The sequence below is a fragment of the Emydura macquarii genome, unplaced genomic scaffold (assembly GCF_026122565.2).
Source record: "Emydura macquarii macquarii isolate MOO-44397 ecotype Brisbane River unplaced genomic scaffold, CSIRO-AGI_Emac_v2 contig_3534, whole genome shotgun sequence".
In the NCBI taxonomy this organism is placed as follows: Eukaryota; Metazoa; Chordata; order Testudines; family Chelidae; genus Emydura; species Emydura macquarii.
Window position 1 is genome coordinate 84,750 of NW_027133671.1, and position 18,914 is coordinate 103,663.

An 18,914-nucleotide genomic window follows, 5' to 3' on the forward strand; every position below is an offset into this window, starting at 1 on the left:
AGTGACCTAAACAAACTGGAGGATTGGGCCAAAAGAAATCTAATGAGGTTCAACAAAGAAAAGTGCAGAGTCCTCCACTTAGGAAGGAAGAATCCCATGCACAGCTATAGACTGGGGACCGACGAGCTAGGCAGCAGTTCTGCAGAAAAGGACCTGGGGGGAACAGTGGATAAAAAGCTGGATATGAGTCAGCAGTGTGCCCTGGTTGTTAAGAAGGCTAATAGCATATTGGGCTGCATTAGGAGGAGCATTGCCAGCAGGTCACGGGAAGTGATTATTCCCCTCTATTCGGCATTGATGAGGCCGCATTTAGAATATTGTGTCCAGTTCTGGGCCCCCCACTACAAAAAGGATGTGGACAAGTTGGAGAGAGTCCAGCGGAGGGCAACAAAAATGATTAGGAGGCTGGAGCACAGGACTTATGAGGAGAGGCTGAGGGATTGGGCTTGTTTAGTCTGCAAAAGAGAAGAATGAGGGGGGATTTGATAGCAGCCTTTAACTACCTGAAAAGGGTTTCCAGGGAGGATGGGGGTAGGCTGTTCTCGGTGGTGGCAGATGACAGAACAAGGAGCAACGGTCTCAACTTGCAGGGGTGGGAGGTCTAGGTTGGACATTAGGAAAAAGTTTTTCACTAGGAGGGTGGTGAAGCACTGGAATGGGTTACCTAGAGAGGTGGTGGAATCTCCATCTTTAGAGGTTTTTAAGCTGAGGCTTGACAAAGCCGTGGCTGGGATGAGATAGCTGAGGTTAGTCCTGCTTTGAGCAGGGGGTTGGACTAGATGACCTCCTGAGGTCCCTTCCAACTCTAATATTCTATGATTCATACTGGGACCAAAAGGTAGAAATTCACAGTCCCATGCACACAGGTTATCCCTGTGGGCTTGGCCCGGATCATCTGGTCTCACCCCACCAACTTCCCGGAGACCAGCGTGACCGCACTCCCAGAATCTACCAGGGCCATGGTTTTGATGCCATTCATCCTTCCCTGCCTGGTATACCCATGGGGGGCCACTACAACCCCCACCAGGCCGATCAAACTGCAGCACCCCCTGTGACCTCCCAGACTGCACTGCATGGGTTCATCCCCATTAGGGCATTGGGCTGCTATGTGGCATTGGGCTGCTATGTGGCCCAGTTCCCCGCATCCATAACACCAGTATGACCGGCTAGCTGCCCCCCTCCGTCCTGGGCTATTTGTTCGGCCCTCCCCGTCCTCGCCCCCTGTGTTCGCCGGTCCCCTTCGATCCTCGGGCCGTTCCTCAATGACCCGGCACTCGGGTCCCGTCCTCTTGGGTCTCCCGATAGTCCTGGAACTGGGGTTGGGGGCCAATCTCCAGGCCTGCCATGTCTTTTCCTGGGGGGTCAGGGATAATTCACGGGCCGCCAACTGTCTCTCGACCAGGGTGACCAGCTCGTCATAGGTAGAGAGGTCATTCTGACCCACCCAGGCTTGGAGGCCTGATGGTAACCCCCTCATGTATCAGTCCATCACTAGGACCTCCAACATCTTCTCAGTGCTGAGGGCCTCAGGGCGCAGACACCTCCGAGTTAGGTGGATTAGATCCAACAGCTGGGACTGGTGCGCTTTGTCCTCCTTGTACCGCCATTCATGGAACCTCTTGGCTCACACCACTACCGTCACCCCAGATCGAGCCAAGATTTCAGCTTTCAGCTGGGGGTAGTCCGCAGCAGCTTTCACTGCCATGTCATAATAGGCCTTCTGGGCCTCTCCCCCTAGGAAAGGGGCAAGGACACTGGCCCACTGATCTCGGGGCCAGGCCTCCCGCAGGGCTGTTCTCTCAAAGGCCAGAAGATATGCCTCTATGTCATCTTCCCGCATCATTTTCTGCAGGTAGTTGCTGGCCCGTATAGACCGCACCCCATCTTGGCTGCCACCTCACTCCTCCAGGACTTTCAACTGGCCTACCACCTCCCGGAGTAGGGCCCGGTCCTGGGCAGCCTGGCTCATCAGCAGGTGGTTGGTTTCCTGCTGTAATCATACAGCCTCCTGCTGGGCTGCCGCCTGGACCCGGGTAGCTTCCTGCTGGGCAGCTGTGGCTTCTACTAAGGCTTTCACCGCATCCTCCATCTTGGTAGTGGGATGGGTTGGAACCACACTGGTTTAAACCCAGTGTTTGATAGTATCCCACTACTCACACCATGTGTGGCAGACGGCCGGCTTCCCTCTAGTGAGTCTCGTGCTTCACCTCTCGTAGTGGGCCAGGGAGTCGCCCGTCACCCCAGGGAGGGGGGTAGGGACCTGGGCCTGCCCGCTCCTCCAGATGCCAGCCCAGGGGCCCTATGAGTAGCAGCTATGAGCTGCTGGCATTGTATTCGCAGCTGCAATCTTTTTCCCCTGGTCTACTTTTCCCCACTCAGTCCTTCTGGCCTCTCAACCCTGTTTCCTTGCTGCCCAAACTGGGCCTCCTGACCCAGGCCCCTGTGCCTGGGGGAGTGTTTCAGTCCGGCCAGGGGCAGGTTTTCCCTCCTCCTGGGCTCAGTACCTCTCTTGGGACTCCTCCGCTCTTCCACACCTCCACTGCACTCCTGTCTGCTCCTTAGCTCTGTTCCGGACAGCGCAGCACCTCTTCCAGCTTGTGCACTGTTTCTCTGGAGCAGTGGGCTTTTATCCGGCACCTGGCTGGGCCTTAATTGGCCTCAGCTGCTCCTAATTGCCCTCTAGGGACTTTGACTAGTCTGCAGGGAATAAAGCCCTGATCATTCTGGGGCTTACATACCTCCCTTCGTGGACTCTCCTACTGCCCTCGCTATATCACAGCGTATATAATTGACCACTGTAACACCATGAAGTTGAAGCTGATTTATCAGACTTCCCAGCATCGTGAAAAAACCTCTTCAGTATTGTCTGTGCTGCCTGATTCTTGGAGAAAGAATCCTTCATGCTTTACAATTTGGCGCAGCGAGCAGGGTGCGACTGGGATCCTCTGAGTGCTTCCCACAACCAAGGACAGAGGTGAGTACCTTTTATACTTACCACCTCTGACGTGCACCTTGATCTGGGACTCCCTGAGATACCCCTTTGCATGCTTTTTTTTTTTTTTAAATTAAATGAACCATGCATAAGGCACATAGACAAGAGAACTGAAAGGGATTATGTTTTGGGATTGTAGTTTTGGCCATGTTTTTGGGGTGCAGAGATCGCTTTGGCGAAGGCTGCACTGCCAGGGTTTTCGGGGTGCAGGGATCGCTCTGGCGAAGGCTGCAACGCCAAGTACTGAGCATCAGAGTGTACTTCAGTAGTGTGGAGTACAAGGATGTGGTCAGCTGATTCCCCTGAAACACCATTTAAGTGGGTTTTAGGAAGCTGGGTGACAATGTCATATGAATTGCCCCAGGGTGAGTCAATGATGCCCTCAATGAATTGAAAAAATCATTGAATTTCTAAAAGAAAAGCGTACAAAGGTTCAGAAGGCTATGGTAAAAGATGGATAGACTGGTGTAAGTTTAAAAGACAGCTTACTGTAGTGGTTTGGTCACATGAAAGGAAAGTTCAAAGGATTTGTCTGGTGAAAACAGCAGTTTATCTGCTGGGAGAGAGTTGGTCTCCAGTGTTCGTTCTGTCTGTGGAGCAGGCAGAAAGTACCTCTCAGCTTATGCAGATGGTACATTGTACCAGAGATGGTTCTGGATTCAACTAAAACCCAGGAAGGAAACGTACCTAAGCCTGTGGCTGTTGGGGGAAATAACTTGCCCATGGAAGAAGCTACCCCAATCTCCAAAAGTTTGTCTGGGAACAGCCATGTGGGCTGGGACAAAGGGGAGAAAAAAAAACAGGGTTACTTACCAGTAACTGTTGTTCTTCGAGATGTGTTGCTCATATCCATTCCATTATAGCTGTGCGCACGCTCCGTGCACAGATTCCCGGAACTTTTTTCCCTTAGCATGCCCCGCAGGGTCGGCTCAAGCGCCCCCTGGAGTGCCGCGCTCATGCTGCGGTACATAGGGCGCTGCCGACCCCACAGGCCCTCAGTCCCTTCTTTCTGCCGACTCTGACAGTGGGGACAGAGGGTGGGTGTGGAATGGATATGAGCAACACATTTCGAAGAACAACAGTTACTGGTAAATAACCCTGTTTACTCTCTTCAAGTGATTGCTCATATCCATTCCATTATAGGTGATTAAATAGCCATACCTTGGAGGTGGGTAGGAGTCAGCGTTGAGCCGCCCTTGCCAGCATGGCTCTGCCAAAGCCTGCGTCCTCTTTCGCCTGCTGTACGATGGCATAGTGGGACATGAAGGTGTGGATCGACAACCAGGTCGCTGCTCTGCAGATGTCCTGCAGGGGCACTCTTCCCAGGAAGGCTGCGGATGAGGCCTGGGCCCTGGTTGAGTGTGCTGTCACAGCTCCTGGAAGTGGCACCTTCGCCCGCTCGTAACAGGTCCTGATGCAGGCGGTGATCCAGGTGCAGATGCGCTGGGTGGAGACAGTTGAGCCCTTCATCCGGTCCGCCACTGCCACAAACCGCTGTGTTGATTTCTGGAATGGCCTGGTTCGCTCGATGTAGTAGGCTAGGGCTCGTCTGACATCCAGGGAGTGCCATCTCCGCTCCTCCTCTGAACCGTGCGGTTTAGGAAAAAACACGGGAAGGAAGATATCCTGGTTATAATGAAACTGAGACACCACCTTAGGCAGGAAAGTGGGGTAGGGTCTCAGTCGGACCTTATCTTTATAGAAGACTGTGTAGGGGGGCTCCGAGGTCAATTCTCTTATCTCGGAGACCCTCCTAGCCGATGTAATGGCCACCAGGAAGGCTACCTTCCAAGAGAGGACGAGCAGCGGGCACGTAGCCATGGGCTCGAAGGGGGGTCCTGTCAACATGGTGAGGACGAGGTTCAAATCCTAGGGAGGCACCAGGTCACGGACCTGTGGGTATAGCCTCTCCACCCCCTTGAGGAACCTGACTCCCGCCACCTGACGGCATGGAGACTACGTGGCTGACGGAGGGAGAGAGAGCCTGCTCCATACAGGTCCAGCAGGTCCTGCTGGGCAGCAGAAAACCTTCCACTCAGGTGGTGTACTGGGCCAAGTGGAAGCGTTTTACCTGTTGGGCGGAGTCCTGGGGTATCCCACCGAGCTGTTCACCCATACAGGCGATTTTGGAGTACCTGCTCCATCTAAAGCTCCAGGGGCTAGCACTGGCCTCCCTGAAGGTGCACAGAACAGGGATCATCCTTCCATTGGCTGGTGGAAGGCTGAGATAGCCCCCAGGTGCACCTTCAGGGAGGCCAGTGCTAGCCCTTGGAGCTTTAGAGGTGATGGTTTCCCACTCGGCATAGTAGGGCCGGAGCCTGTGGGCAAAGGGCCGGGAGAGATCCAGGGGCAATGAAGGAGTGTCACTCTCGTGCGCACCATCAAAACCGTTTATTTCCGTTGTTGCCCTTGCTTGGGCCTTGCTGGGGCCCCACCAAGGACCCCTGGCAGTCACGGCGATTGGGTGCCCTAAAACAATCCTGACCCCTCCTGGGTTGAGCAGGTCTGGGGGCTGGCCTGGGAGGAGGCGGTGGTTGTGTCTGGGCCTGAGGCCAAGATTGGTGTCTCGCGGCCTGCGGGGTGTAGAGCCCTAGGAACCTAAGGGTGGCCCGCAAGTCTTTCTGGGCATGGAGCTTCTCATCTGTCTTTATCTTTAGGGGTGCTGCCCTGGCCACCCTGTCGGTCGCGTTGGTTGACAGCATCAACAACAAGTGTTCCCAGGGCAGGGTGGGTACACAGGAAGTCAAAACCCTCTTTGGGGACATAGTATTTCCTTTCCACGGCCCTGGAGGTAGGGGCCATGGAAAAGGTGGTCTGCCAGAGGGCCTTGGCGAGTTTCATGACCCTCTCATGCACCGGGAGGGTGACACGTAATGGCCCTGCGAAGCCAGATGACCCAAAGAGAGGATCTTCCTCCTCAGACATCTCTTTGAGGTCCATGTTGAGGTTATCCGTCACCCCTTTTAGCAGGTCCTGGTAGGCCCTGAAGTCAAAGAGGGGGGCCTTACAGTCCCTAGCTGCCGCCTCATCTGGGGAGGAGGAGGAAGACTGTGGGAGGGGCCCCATGGAGGGACCCTCCTCAGGGTCTGAGCCTTCATCAGAGGGATCACCCTGGTCCAGTTGGGCCAGAGGCGGGGGTGCTCGCTGGGCCATCGAAGAGTGGATGGACGCAGTGCCTTGGCCCATCTGGGTACCCCATGGCCCCCAGTACGGCCAATGCCAGGGGCCTTGGGGCCACGCCGTTGCCTGCATCGGTGCTTGCAGAGGCTGACATGCTTGGGATCCGGAGCCGCTAGACCGGCGTTTGTGGCCCCGGGTTGGTGAGCGGCCCCTAGATGACGATGAGGAGCGCCGGTACCAACATCTCCAATGTCGTCAGGGGGACGAGCTGCTGGAGGAGTTGGATGTATAACTCCCCCTGCGCCTCGATCTTTTGCGGTGATGTTTCCCACCTCGGGAGTGGGAGCGGTGCCGCGTATGTCTCCTCGAAACGGAGCGAGAGCGTAGCCGACTCCGCGGTGCCGGGGCAGGCGGTGCCGGGGCACCCAGTGCAGCGACCTTCACCCATGTCGGAGATGGTGACCGCTCCAGGCTACGCACCAGAGTTGGGAATCGGTGCCGAGCGAGGCTCTGTACCGAGGTACCCAAGCCAGAGCTGCGACCCCTGCGCAAGGCAGAACTGGAGCGGCGGCGCCTTGCGCATTTCCCTCTCGACTGCCCTTCGTGCCGCGGTGTCAAGGAGCTCGACGACTCAGAGTCGGAGCTAGAAGAGAAGCCCACACTCTCGACCCTCCTTGACCGTCTGGGGGGAGACCTCGACTCCTGTCTCCTCCACCCACCGGGGCAACCCATCGCAGGTTTACTCCGAGATGCCGGTCCCAGAACCCTCGGCTGAGGGGGGCACGGAGGCATGGGTAGGCCCATAAGGGCGCGTGCCACCACAAAAGCCTGTCGCGTCGACGGCCCTTGCAGAGGCGCTCCCCCACCCCAAGGAGTCGGGGGAGGCTCCCTGCGAGGAGATGCCAGTGCCGGAGTAACCTCCACAGCATGTGGCTGGGGCATCTCCTGAGTCACTCCCTGCTGTACCGGTCACAGGGAGGAGTCCATGTGTGCGGCCTCGGGCCGCGTCTTCTTCTTTGGCACCGTTGGCTTCGATGCCGGTATCGGTGCCGTCGGGGCGCTCCGCACCGAGGAGACACTCGGTGCCGCCGGCAATCGCGATGGATCCAAGTCCAGCCGGAGCGCGGACTTCATCAGGATAGCCTTCAGCCGGGCATCCCATTCTTTTTGGGTGCATGGCTTGAAGGGCCTGCAGATTTTACATTTCTCTCGTCTGTGCTGCTCTCCGAGGCATCGGAGCAGCAGTCATGAGAATCACTCACGGAGAAAACTTTAGCACACATGGTGCAGGCTTTAAAGCCGGTGGAGCCAGGCATGGCTCTAACGTAGCCCCGAAGGGCACTTTTTTGCTATTTATCTACTAAGGAGTTGTAAATTATCACAATCAACTAACAAAGAAAAGCACTAGAATGCTAAGGGAGGCTACTTGCAATATGCAAGAGACAGACGTTCCAGCAACCGTCACAGGCGGAAAGGAACTGAGGACCCGCAGGGTCGGCAGCGCCCTATATACCACAGCATGAGCACCGCACTCCAGGGGGCGCCTGAGCCAACCCTGCGGGGCTTGATAAGGGAAAAAAGTTCCGGGAATCTGTGCACAGGGCGCGCACACACCTATAATGGAATGGATATGAGCAATCACTCAGAGAGAATTTCAAAGTATTCATCTGGTAAGAATAGCAGTTTATTTGCTGGGGGAGAGCTTGTCTCCAATCTTCTGTCTAAAAAGCAGACAGAGTATGCCTCTCAGCTTATGCTGACTGAGGATGTGCCAATTGTCTCAGTGTTGGTTGTGGACTTAACTGAAACCCAGAAAGAATCTGTTAGGGCTCAGAAAGATGTTTCTTTAGAACAGGCCCTGGATGAAAAGGGTACAGGCAGAATTTCTGTAAAAAAATGGTTTGTTACTTAATGCTCCTGAAGGAATAAAACCTCCTAGAAGCTTTTGTAAGCAGTTTTCTGCAACTGAAGAGTGTGGAAGTGAATTAATTAAGTTAGCACAGGATGAATCCCTGACTGTAGCAAAAAGCAACAATTTATATGTTGAGAGACTTGGTTAAGTTTCTAACTGCCAAAGTTTTTCGCATATGAATGGGTTCACTGACTTTATTTTAGAAAAATCCGGGATGGATATCTTGGAAAAGGCTCCAGATGGAGTGGAAATTGTTAGGAAGCTTAAACAGCCTTGTAACCAAGTGGCTGTGCTTGGTCCATATATTGGGAAGACAATGATGTTGAAACATCATTGTTTCCACGCTAACTCTGTAAGTGACCAGATAATGTCTCAGATTCAGAGGAAAGACTGGACAGCTAGAACTACACAGCAGGACAGATGTAAAGTTGATCTATTGGGAATGCAGGGGGTGGCAGACAAACTCTCACCTCTGAATGCTTTGGGTATACTGTGCGGTCTCTTAGTGGACTCAGGTACATCTGATGCTATGTGGAGTCAAACATGGATAACAGTTAAAAATTTAAAAACTAGTGAACTGGCTAGTGTGTGTGGTAGTGCAAGTTACCTGACTGACAAGTGAGAAAAAAAAATCTACCCATAGCTGTTAGCACAGAGGACACACCTGGCAAGATCACATAAGAGGAACAGAGATTATGCACCAAGAGCAGATCCAACCCACTGTTAAGCTAACTGAACCCTTACAAATGTTTGTAAAAAACTGGATAACATTGTTACCTCCATAGTGAACCTTACAAAGAAAAAGCCTGTTTTAACTAAACAATTTTGCTATTAATATTAAGGCCAATGTTAAGTCTTGTAATTAATTTGTTGCTAATGCCAGAAGCTGTAGAAATGTACCATGTGCCTAATATTTTGTAAAACCCTTAAAACATGTTAAAAACTGTATTAATACAAAAGCAAAAATGAAAAGTTCCTGTGATGCATTCAGCAGTGTCTAGGGACACCTCTTTCTGCATCAATTTTGCGTGGGGGGTGTCACACTGGATGGATTAGGGGGGCCCTTGCGGTGTATTCAGGAGCTCTGATTACTCCTTCCTATACCAATCTCGCATTGGGGTTGTGATGCTGGCTGGATTGGGAGGGGCATTCATTATATTATTTAACATCAATATGTCAAAATCATAATAATTCATATGAGCCCACTGACAAGTACTGTGAGCAAAAATGGGAAGTGTATTCAAAGTAATGCAGGCATCTCTGACCCCAAAAAGACCGATCAGACATTCTTAAAAATGTTGAAGAAAGGTTTCAGCTCCCATCTGCAAACCACCCTTAATTTGGGAGCAAACCCAGGCTCTGAATATGAATCTATCTGCCTGTGGGCTTCTGAATGTGAAGCTAGACAAGCCAAAGATAAGAAAGAAAAACCTGCCCGGATTTCTGTGGTAACAGCAAAAAGTAAAATAACTTGTCAAAACTGTGGGGTGGTAGGCATACCCAGAAAACCTATAGGTGTAAAGCCCAACCCTAGTCAGGGATGGGACCTGGCCAATTGAACCCCCGCAGTACTTTGCCTTTTCAATCCAGTCCTGGCCCCACTCCTACCACACTCTCTTCCCTCTCCCCCCGCTTTGCCATGTTTTATCTGCAGGGGGACTGGACATTGGGCAGCTGGATGGCGCCGGGTAACCAACCTCACCCAGCAGCTCAGCCCACTGCCAACCCCTACTCACACCTGAGCAGGGAAGAAATGGCTAGACTTTTGAACTCCATGACCCATTAGGATTCAGCGGCCCCTTTATCCGTCAGTGCTATGGAGGTGGATATAAATCTTTCGAGACCACATTTGCAAGCATGGATAAGAGGCCAGCCATGCACAATTCTTGTGGACATGGAAGCGTCCATTTCCCTTACTGACCTTCCCCTCCCCATTACTAAACAATACATTACTATTTCAGGGGTAGGAGGCACATGCATCACTGCCTACAGGAGCCACCCCCTTCTTATAGAATTCAATCTATTTTTCTGGACTCAATCTTTTTATGTAGCTCCAAATGCTGAGGAAACTATTTTGGGTATGAATGCCCTCCGCGATCTTGCGGCTACCCTTAATCTTGCTCAGAGCACAGTTACATTTACTGATAAACTCATGCGCACTCACACCATTCCTCTTTGCAGCAACAAGTCTCTTTCTTCTATTGCCACTGCTAAATCTGTGACTCTCACCTGGAATACCTCTAACCCTTTTCAAGAATTATGTTCCAGGTTTCCTTCCGTCTGGGCTGAGGACAAGTTATCTTGCGGCTTGGTGCCTGCTCATCTCTGCCCACCCATCCAGGTTACCAGTCAACTTCCCCCACCTACCAAACAATATCCTCTCAAGCCTGAGGCCTTAAACACGGTAGGTGACGTTATTCATTCTTTACACCGAGGCATACTTGTTCCCTGTTCCTCCCCCACCAACTCTCCTATCTGGCCAGTTAAAAAACCGGATGGCTCCTGGCGCCTTACCATCAATTACCGCAGTGTTAATCAATATGCAAATAAACGTGCCCCCATTGTAGCTGACCCATCAGTCGCCCTTTCGGGCCTTGATCATTCTTACTGCATCTTCACTGTGTTAGACATTGCAAATGGCTTTTGGAGCCTCCCCGTGTATCCAGAGTCACAACACTAGTTTGCATTTACCTTTGTGCCCACCCAGTTCAGCTGGACTCATTTGCCCCAAGGACATCATAATTCTCCCACTCTTTCACCAGGTTATGGCAAAGGCCCTCTCTTCGGTAGACTGGGCTTCTGCCAATTCTACGTGTTTGCAATATGTTGATAATTTATTTCTTGCTTCCTCCACTGTCTTTGACCACTTACATGCCCTTCAAATGCTACTCCAGGCCTCAGCCAATGCAGGCTTAAAGGCCAACTCTCAGAAAGCTCAGATACTGAACCGTAGGTAGAGCGATCTGGGTTACACGGTTTCCCAGGACTCCAAAGGCCTCACTTCAGACCGCCGGATCGCAATTGCTGCAGCCCCACGGCCGACAACAGTTCAGGAATTACGTAAGTTAATGGGCCTCCTTAACTTTTGTACACAATATATCCCATCTTTTTCCACCTTAGCACATCCCCTCAATGACCTTCTTAAATGGGCCCAAGCCTCCTCGGACCCCATTTCTTGGTCACCAGAGCATGACCACTGCTTAACACATCTTAAAACAGCCCTCCTTTCGGCTCCAGCACTCGGGTGCCCCTGCCCGTCAGTACCATTCGAGCTCTGGATCTACGTACAGGATGGCCATGCTACTGCTGTACTCACTCAGAACCACGGCAACAGGCGCCACCCTGTGGCCTACTATTCCACCCGCCTTGATCCAGTAACTCTGGCTTTTAACCACTACCTTCAAGCCAGAGAGGCAGCCTCCTGGGCCGTTACTATTTCCTCACCTTTGGTTTCTGGAGCCCCCCCCATTACAATTTTCATGCCTCATGCAGTTCACAAAATCTTGGACGGGGGCCGCTTCTCAAAGGTCACTTCAGCACAATGGTCCAACTGGGAATGCACCCTTCTAAGCCCCACATTACAATTGCACATTCTAACCTTCTTAATCCTGCTACCTTAATGCCAACAACAGGAGAACCTTATCAGTCTCCTCTGTCTGAAGACACCATTATACAGGACCAACTTGCATCTGAACAACCACTCCCCTCTTCTGATCTTGTTTTGTTTATTGACGGATCCCATGTCACTGGTCAACCTTGTTCCGGCTGGGCAGTTCGCGACCTGTCAGGTACATGCCTTCGTTCGGGTTCCTTGCCACTTTCCTGCTCTGCTCAAGTAGCCGAATTAGTGGCACTAACACAGGCCTGCCTCCTGGCTGAAGGCCAGGCTGTTACCATTTACACAGACAGCTGCTATGCATTTGGGATAGTTCATGACTATCTTGATTCTTGGACTAATAGGGGTTACCTGACTTCATTCGGTACCCCTCTTAATAAGGGGGATACATTAAAGGCTTATTACAAGCAGTTCAAAAACCTTCTAAGCTGGTTGTGGTTAAGATCAAGGCACATACCAGAAACAATGACCCCCTTTCTCTTGCAAATGCAGCTGTAGATGAGGCTGCTAAAAAGGCTGCAACAATTCCACAGGAAAATCTCCAAGTGGCAGCCACCCAAACTCCTGACCTGCCTGACCTGACCATTTCACTACCTTAAATACAAGAACAATGGACTAGAGAGGAAAAATGGACATGGATTGAAAATGCTTGTAAAATTGATAATGCCAACATTTGGGTCACAAAGGATCAGCAATTTGTAGCCCCTAAATCAATTGTGGCTCAACTTTGTGATCTCCATCACCTACCAACCCACCCAAACCCAAAAACTATGCTGTACCACATCAAGGGAAAGTGGTGGTGGCCCAACATGACAGCAGACATACATGACTACTGTCGGCGGTGTCATGTATGTGCTAAATGTAATGAAGGCAAAAAGCTTAAAGTGGCAATGAGACACCAGCCTCGACACCCGGGTCCTATGCAAAAGATTCAAATCAACTTCATAGGCCCCCTACCATGTGTAAGAGGAAAAAAATATTGCCTGGTCATAATTGATCATTTCACCCGATGGATTGAAGCTTTTCCCACCTCTAAAAATGATGCCAGCACAGTGGCCTGCTTACTGGCCAATGAATTCTGCCCTCGATGGGGCTTACCATGTTCAGTGGACTCAGATCAGGGAACCCAATTTACAGGACGAATCCTGAAGGAAGTCTGATCTGCTCTAGGCATTAGACAAAAATTTCACAGTCCATACCACCCTCTGGGCTAATGGAACGAGCCAATCGAATACTGAAAAAGAAAATCACAAAAGCCTTACTTTCACAAGGAACTACCCATGGCTCTCCTCTCGATGAGGGCAACTCCTAATGCCACTACAGGAGTCTCACCCTTTGAACTCATTACTGGAGTGATCATGTCTTTGGGGGAAGGATGTGTAATTCTAGCTCCCCTCCCTCTGGTTTCTGATACTGCATGAGAATACATGAAACATTTAAATGAAGTTTTGCAGCCTTTGAGACTGACTGTCAAAGACAGACAGGAAACCCAGGACTCCCCAGAATCCCCCTCCTGGGTGGACATACAGGAGGGAGATCAGGTCATTGTAAGAACATACAATCCTGGCGTACTCCAACCAAAATATTCGGGTCCGCATATGGTATTGGCCCATACAGATACATCTGTGAAGGTACAAGGAATCCTAACATGGGTTCACAAAACCAGAATTAAGCTGTATAAATAAGTTTATCTAATATGCGTTCTGTGCACTAATTTGGTCTTTTCAGGTGAAAATGTGGTTCCCTCCAATGATCCTTCACCTGGGCCTCAATGCCACATACTCCTGGGACCCACCCGTAGTCCAAATCACCTGCCCGAAGGCTGGCCAATACATGCAACTTCCCAAAGGGGGACACAGTGAGTGGGTAAGAAAACCCGGTGTGTGGCTCACTACCTCACCTTCTGGGAAGGGACCCATCGTAATTCCTGGGCCCATCCACCCCTCAGATTATAACATAGTCTCACCCCTTCTACCCACCCCCGGGAGCAGAATACAACTACCTGCGTGTAAATATGCCGGATACAACTGTACCTGGAACTTCAACCCTAAGGACTGCCCGCCCATCCACACTATAGGGTATCCACCAGGCCCAGCCGAATATGTTCCATTTTCAGAACGTAATACAAGGAAACAACCCTTCAAGGCCCTCCCCCTTGAGAGGACCCACCTCACTTTCTCTATAGCCTTCGACAAGACCATTGATGTCCAGAATATTTACAGTAACTCTACCAGTCTGGGAAACTATACCTGTATTTGTAGATACAGGTTTGAAAACGGTATACAACTTGTTTTTGGAAAAAGAATAATTCTAGGAGCAGGATGGACAGAACTTTCACCTTTGCTATGGGAACCTAGAATGGAGGGACAGTATTGCCAAGAACACTGTTCAAACCCAGTCAGACACCTGGGATGTTCAGATGTAAGATGCTATAACTTGACTACCTGTGGTTATATCCCCTCTACCACCTGCCCTGTGCTCCACTCCACCCCTCCTGATGGTATTATCCATTTGGGATCTAATGAGACACTTCTACATGATGTAATTATGGTTTCTGTTAAAGTTAAATATGATTTGTCTAAGTTTGCTGTACCATTACAAAATGTATATTTCGACCACCCTAATTCTTTACAATGGCTACAAGAACAGAAAGTTACTAGTGCACCAATATACTGTCCGCACCCAGGCAGTAAAAAGACAAAAGCGAGGCATCCTAGGTGACATTGGAGGAATATTTGGAAGCTCAAATTCCATGATAAACTCACTTAATGCCAATGCGGATAGATCTTACAATACCTGGGTTAAAAGCCAGACTACCCAGGCCCTAAAATACACCAGCGCTGGCTTATTATAGTCTTTCGCTGCTATTGAAGCAGCCATGGATAGATTCTATAAAGCAATTAAAAAATCCTCCGATATCATAATTAATGACTATATCCCAATCTAAGGGACGTGCTTGTGATATGTTAGCTTGTGATTTGTTCCATATGTTAAGAGATATGTTAGATATATGCCTTGGTTTTCCCCCACTTCCACACCCTCTCTTCCTCTGCCCTTACAAACTTGGTAAATATATCTGCTCAGTTAATTGTTGCCTCCCCCTTACTCCCTGAAACCTCTTCCACCCCCTTTTGATTTTCTTCTTACATACCTTTTGTTATCCCCACCCATGTTTTTCCTTCCTCTCTCCATTTTAAATCTATCATGTGTGGTCTAACAACACCGCCTATCGGATAGGACTTTCTGGCTTTATGTCTCCCTTCCCCAGTGGTGGCGTGCTCATAACAACTTCGAACTGTTGTACAGAAACTGCTGACTATATCATTTGCTCTTGTTCTACCCTTCGCCCTTGAATACTACTACTTCTGTGGTTGTTACTATCCTTCCTCTCCTAGATGCTGAGACTGCTGTTCAAGTGTCTGCCACGCAGTGGTGTTTTATCACCACTGCATCATATTACAACTACAGTCCACTACAGTGTCCAGCCAACTCCTCCATGCATCTACAGATTACAGACTCCTTCACTCTGGGTGACATTCATTTGCCTGGCCGCATCTTCACTGGAATGACAACACTTCCTTGGTAGTATGGCAATCTATATCCAGACAACATCCCTGTCCAAATAGCAAAGGAGCTGCTGGCTAAAGTGATCCTTGCTGCCTCTGTGTCTGCCACTGTTCATAAGAATACTGCTAAAGGCCGTGTGAAGGTCCAACTCTCCACCCAGATTGTAACCCACTTGGAAGATTCAACTTCTGGCCCGTCGTACAGTCTCATCACCTGGTGGACTATCCTGCAAATATCTGCTGCTGCTGCTTCTCTTCTTGTCCTGTTTTGATCTGTGTGTATGTGCTACTATTTTAAGCACACACTTAACAACTTTACTATGCTCTCTACTCTTGCCTCCACCCCCGTTTTCCTCCCCCCACTCCATAACACCTCCCCCATATACTCCTAAAATAGATCATGAATATCAAAGTATCTAGATAATTGATCATATATTACTTATGGGTTTGATTTGTTAAACAGGAGGGAACTGTAAGGCTTGAGGTTGTTTTCATCTAATAAGTTGTAGTCGAAACTCATTTAAATGGCTAACAAAAATACCTGAACTTCAAGGACAATGGCTAGTGTAAACATCTGGTGGCTCAGGAAGCCAGATGTCCTCTTAGTGATTCTAATTCCAATGAGAACAGTACATTTGCTTTTAGAATTTCTGTCTCACCTGCCACCTAGCTGTAATGACCCACTTCTTCCTCCAGCCTATCCCCAACCCAAGTGGATCCTTGATGTAAGTAGAGTGATTAAAGTGTCTCTGCATGTATGTAACAACCATTATCACTGTTGTTCTCTCCAGATGGGACAGTGTCTGTATTTGTAAGTGAATAAAGAATTTAAAACGTACTATGTAATCAATAAGAAAGCGTATATAATTGACCACTGTAACACCATGAAGTTGAAGCTGATTTATCAGACTTCCCGGCATCATGAATAAACCTCTTCAGTATTGTCTGTGCTGCCTGATTCTTGGAGAAAGAATCCTTCGTGCTTTACACCAGCCTCTGGCAAACAGCAATCCCTGCCCATCTGGCTAATAGTCATTGATGGACCTATCCTCCAGGAACTTATCTAGTTCTTTTTTTTAAAACCCAGATTTGAAGCTTTCACAACATCCTCTGTCAAGGAGTTCCACAGGTTGACTGTGTGTTGTGTGAAGAAATACTTCCTTTTGTTCGTTTTAAACCTGCTGCCTATTCATTTAATTTGGTGACCCCCTAGTTCTCGTGTTATGAGGAGTAAATAATATTTACTTAATTAGTTTCTCCTTACCAGTCATGATTTTATAGACCTCTACCATATCCCCCTATAATTGTCTCTTTTCCAAGCTGAAAAGTCCCAGTCTTATTAATCTCTCCTCATACGGAAGCTGTTCCATATTCAGTTATTTTTGTTGCCCTTTTCTTTACCTTTTCCAATTCTGTTCTTTACTATAGTTTCAACCAATGTGCCTGGTACTAAAGTTAGGCTTACCGGCCTGTAATTGCCAGGATCTCCCCAGAAGCCTTTCTAAAAAATTGGCATCATACTATCTATCCTCCAGTCATGTGGTACAGAAGCCGATTTAAATGATAGGTTACATACCACAGTAGTTCTGCAATTTCACATTTGAGTTCCTTTAGTTCTTCTGGTGACTCATTACCGATTAATTTATCAATTTGTTCCAAACCTCCTCAAATATCACCTCCATCTGGGACTTTTCCTCAGATTTGTCACCTAAATAGAATGGCTCAGGTTGGGGAATGTCTCTCATATCCTCAGCCATGAAGACCAATGCAAAGAATTAATTTAGTTTCTTCGCACTGACCTTATCTTCCTTGAGTGCTCCTTTAGTATCTCGATCATCCAGTGGCTCCACTGGTTGTTTAACTCTCTTCCTGCTTCTGATGTACTCAAAACAAATTTTTGCTGTTACTTTGAGTCTCTGACTAGCTGTCTTCTTTGGCCTTCATAATTATATTTTCACACTTCATTTGCCAAAGTTTACACTCCTTTCTATTTTCCTCAATAGGATTTAACTTCTACTTTTTAAAGGATCCCTTTTTGCCTCCAACTGCTTCTTTTACTTTGTTGTTCAGTCATGGTGGCACTTTTTTGGTCCTCTTACTATGTTTTTTAATTTAGTGTATACATTTAAATTGAACCTCTATTATGGTGTCTTTAAAAAGTTTGGTGCTTAAAGAGGGGAAAATTTCAGTTAATACTCTGGATTAGTACAGAAACATAGTACTTGAAATGACTCAAACAAAGGAGCTTCTGATAAGAAAAAGATTAAGATATTTGCTATACACTGACACTATCTACTGGATACCGACAGAAGCAGAGAAACCAAGAGCTAAAATTGAAACACCACGGCTAGCCAATGTCCAAAAGAAAATAAGAGTTCTGCCCTTGAAAGAAAATAATTGTTTGCTTGACCACAGTTACTCCATTTTGTTGTTTTTTTAGTGTTCTGCTTTCTGTAGAAATCACCCACCCACTCTTCTCCAATATGTCTATGGTGCTTATCTCTGCCAAGGTCAGAGAGAAGGATTAACAGGAGAAATGAGGAGTCAGCTATAAGTAGTTTTTGCTTTCTCTTCAGTCTTGAGAAATAGACTAGACAATGTTGATAGATAAGTTGAAATCTTTTGCCCTTATCTTTTATGTTATGCATATGTTTATAGTTAGAAGAGGTAGAAAGTGTAATGTTAATAGTAATAATAATAATAATCTGAGTGTACCAATAAGCATTAAGAATTTATGCATATGTAATTTCTTTGTTTGTGTTTGTATAAATATGCAAGAGAGCATGCCTTCGGGGTCTCACACTGACCACTTGTTGGGAAGTGTCCGACCTCTGCAGAAATAAAACTTGGAGACTGCCCAAATACCTGCTTAGATCTCTTTTTAATCTGGTGCAGGGTAAACGAACCTCATTTGGAATATTTTTCCAACACCCTCCTGCAATGGACCCCAAAACAGGGCATATAAACCTGAGGCTACTGTGTGAACCCGAAAGCTAGCTGTACACCATAGATAGTCTCTCCCTCCCCCCTCTCCTCGGTTACAGGACAAACCAGTCGACCAAACCCACAAAGAAGCTGTAGAATCCAGAACTGCTACTGATATTTGGATCAGCGGCATGGAAAAGACCCTCCCCCCAATCAACCAAGGTTACCGGACTAAGGACTGGTGAGACTGCATTTCAGGGATTGTATTTCTTTCTGTTCATTAACCAGAGTTACCTTGTTGAGTCCACATTCTTTTTGGTGAGACCTCAAAGTATCTATATTTTGGCTTTTAACTAATGCTAGATGTATATTCTCCTTTATAAACCCCAGCAAACTGGCCTAAGAGACTTAAAACAACTTTAAGCAACTGCTCCTGATATTTTAAACTAGTATCCCTCGTATCAAACAATTCCAATAGCAGAGACCAGTGCATCCTTACTCTTTGGAGAAGTACCAGAAGTGTGATCCTGTACTACAGGGACTATAGAATTGATAACTGAGGATTACCAGTAAATTAAAGAAGAAATCTTGGTGATTTGTGTTGTTTGTTGCTATGGCTGCAGGGGCCCCACACTGGTCTGTGTTACTTGCTTACATTACTGCATGCGTATTTTGTGTTCAGTATATGCCTAAAACATTGCTTGTGTCTACACTTGATTGATAAACTGTTGATTGTATATTTATGTGGTTCTGGGTAAATTAATAAACTGCTGATTGGTTAAA

General features: G+C 48.3%; 1 protein-coding gene across 5 annotated transcripts in view; it reads right to left on the minus strand.

Moving 5' to 3' along the window:
* PRKAB2 (protein kinase AMP-activated non-catalytic subunit beta 2) overlaps positions 1–18,914 on the minus strand; it is a 41,233-nt gene that overhangs the window by 12,321 nt on the left and 9,998 nt on the right. The gene's annotated exons all lie outside the window — the stretch shown is intronic.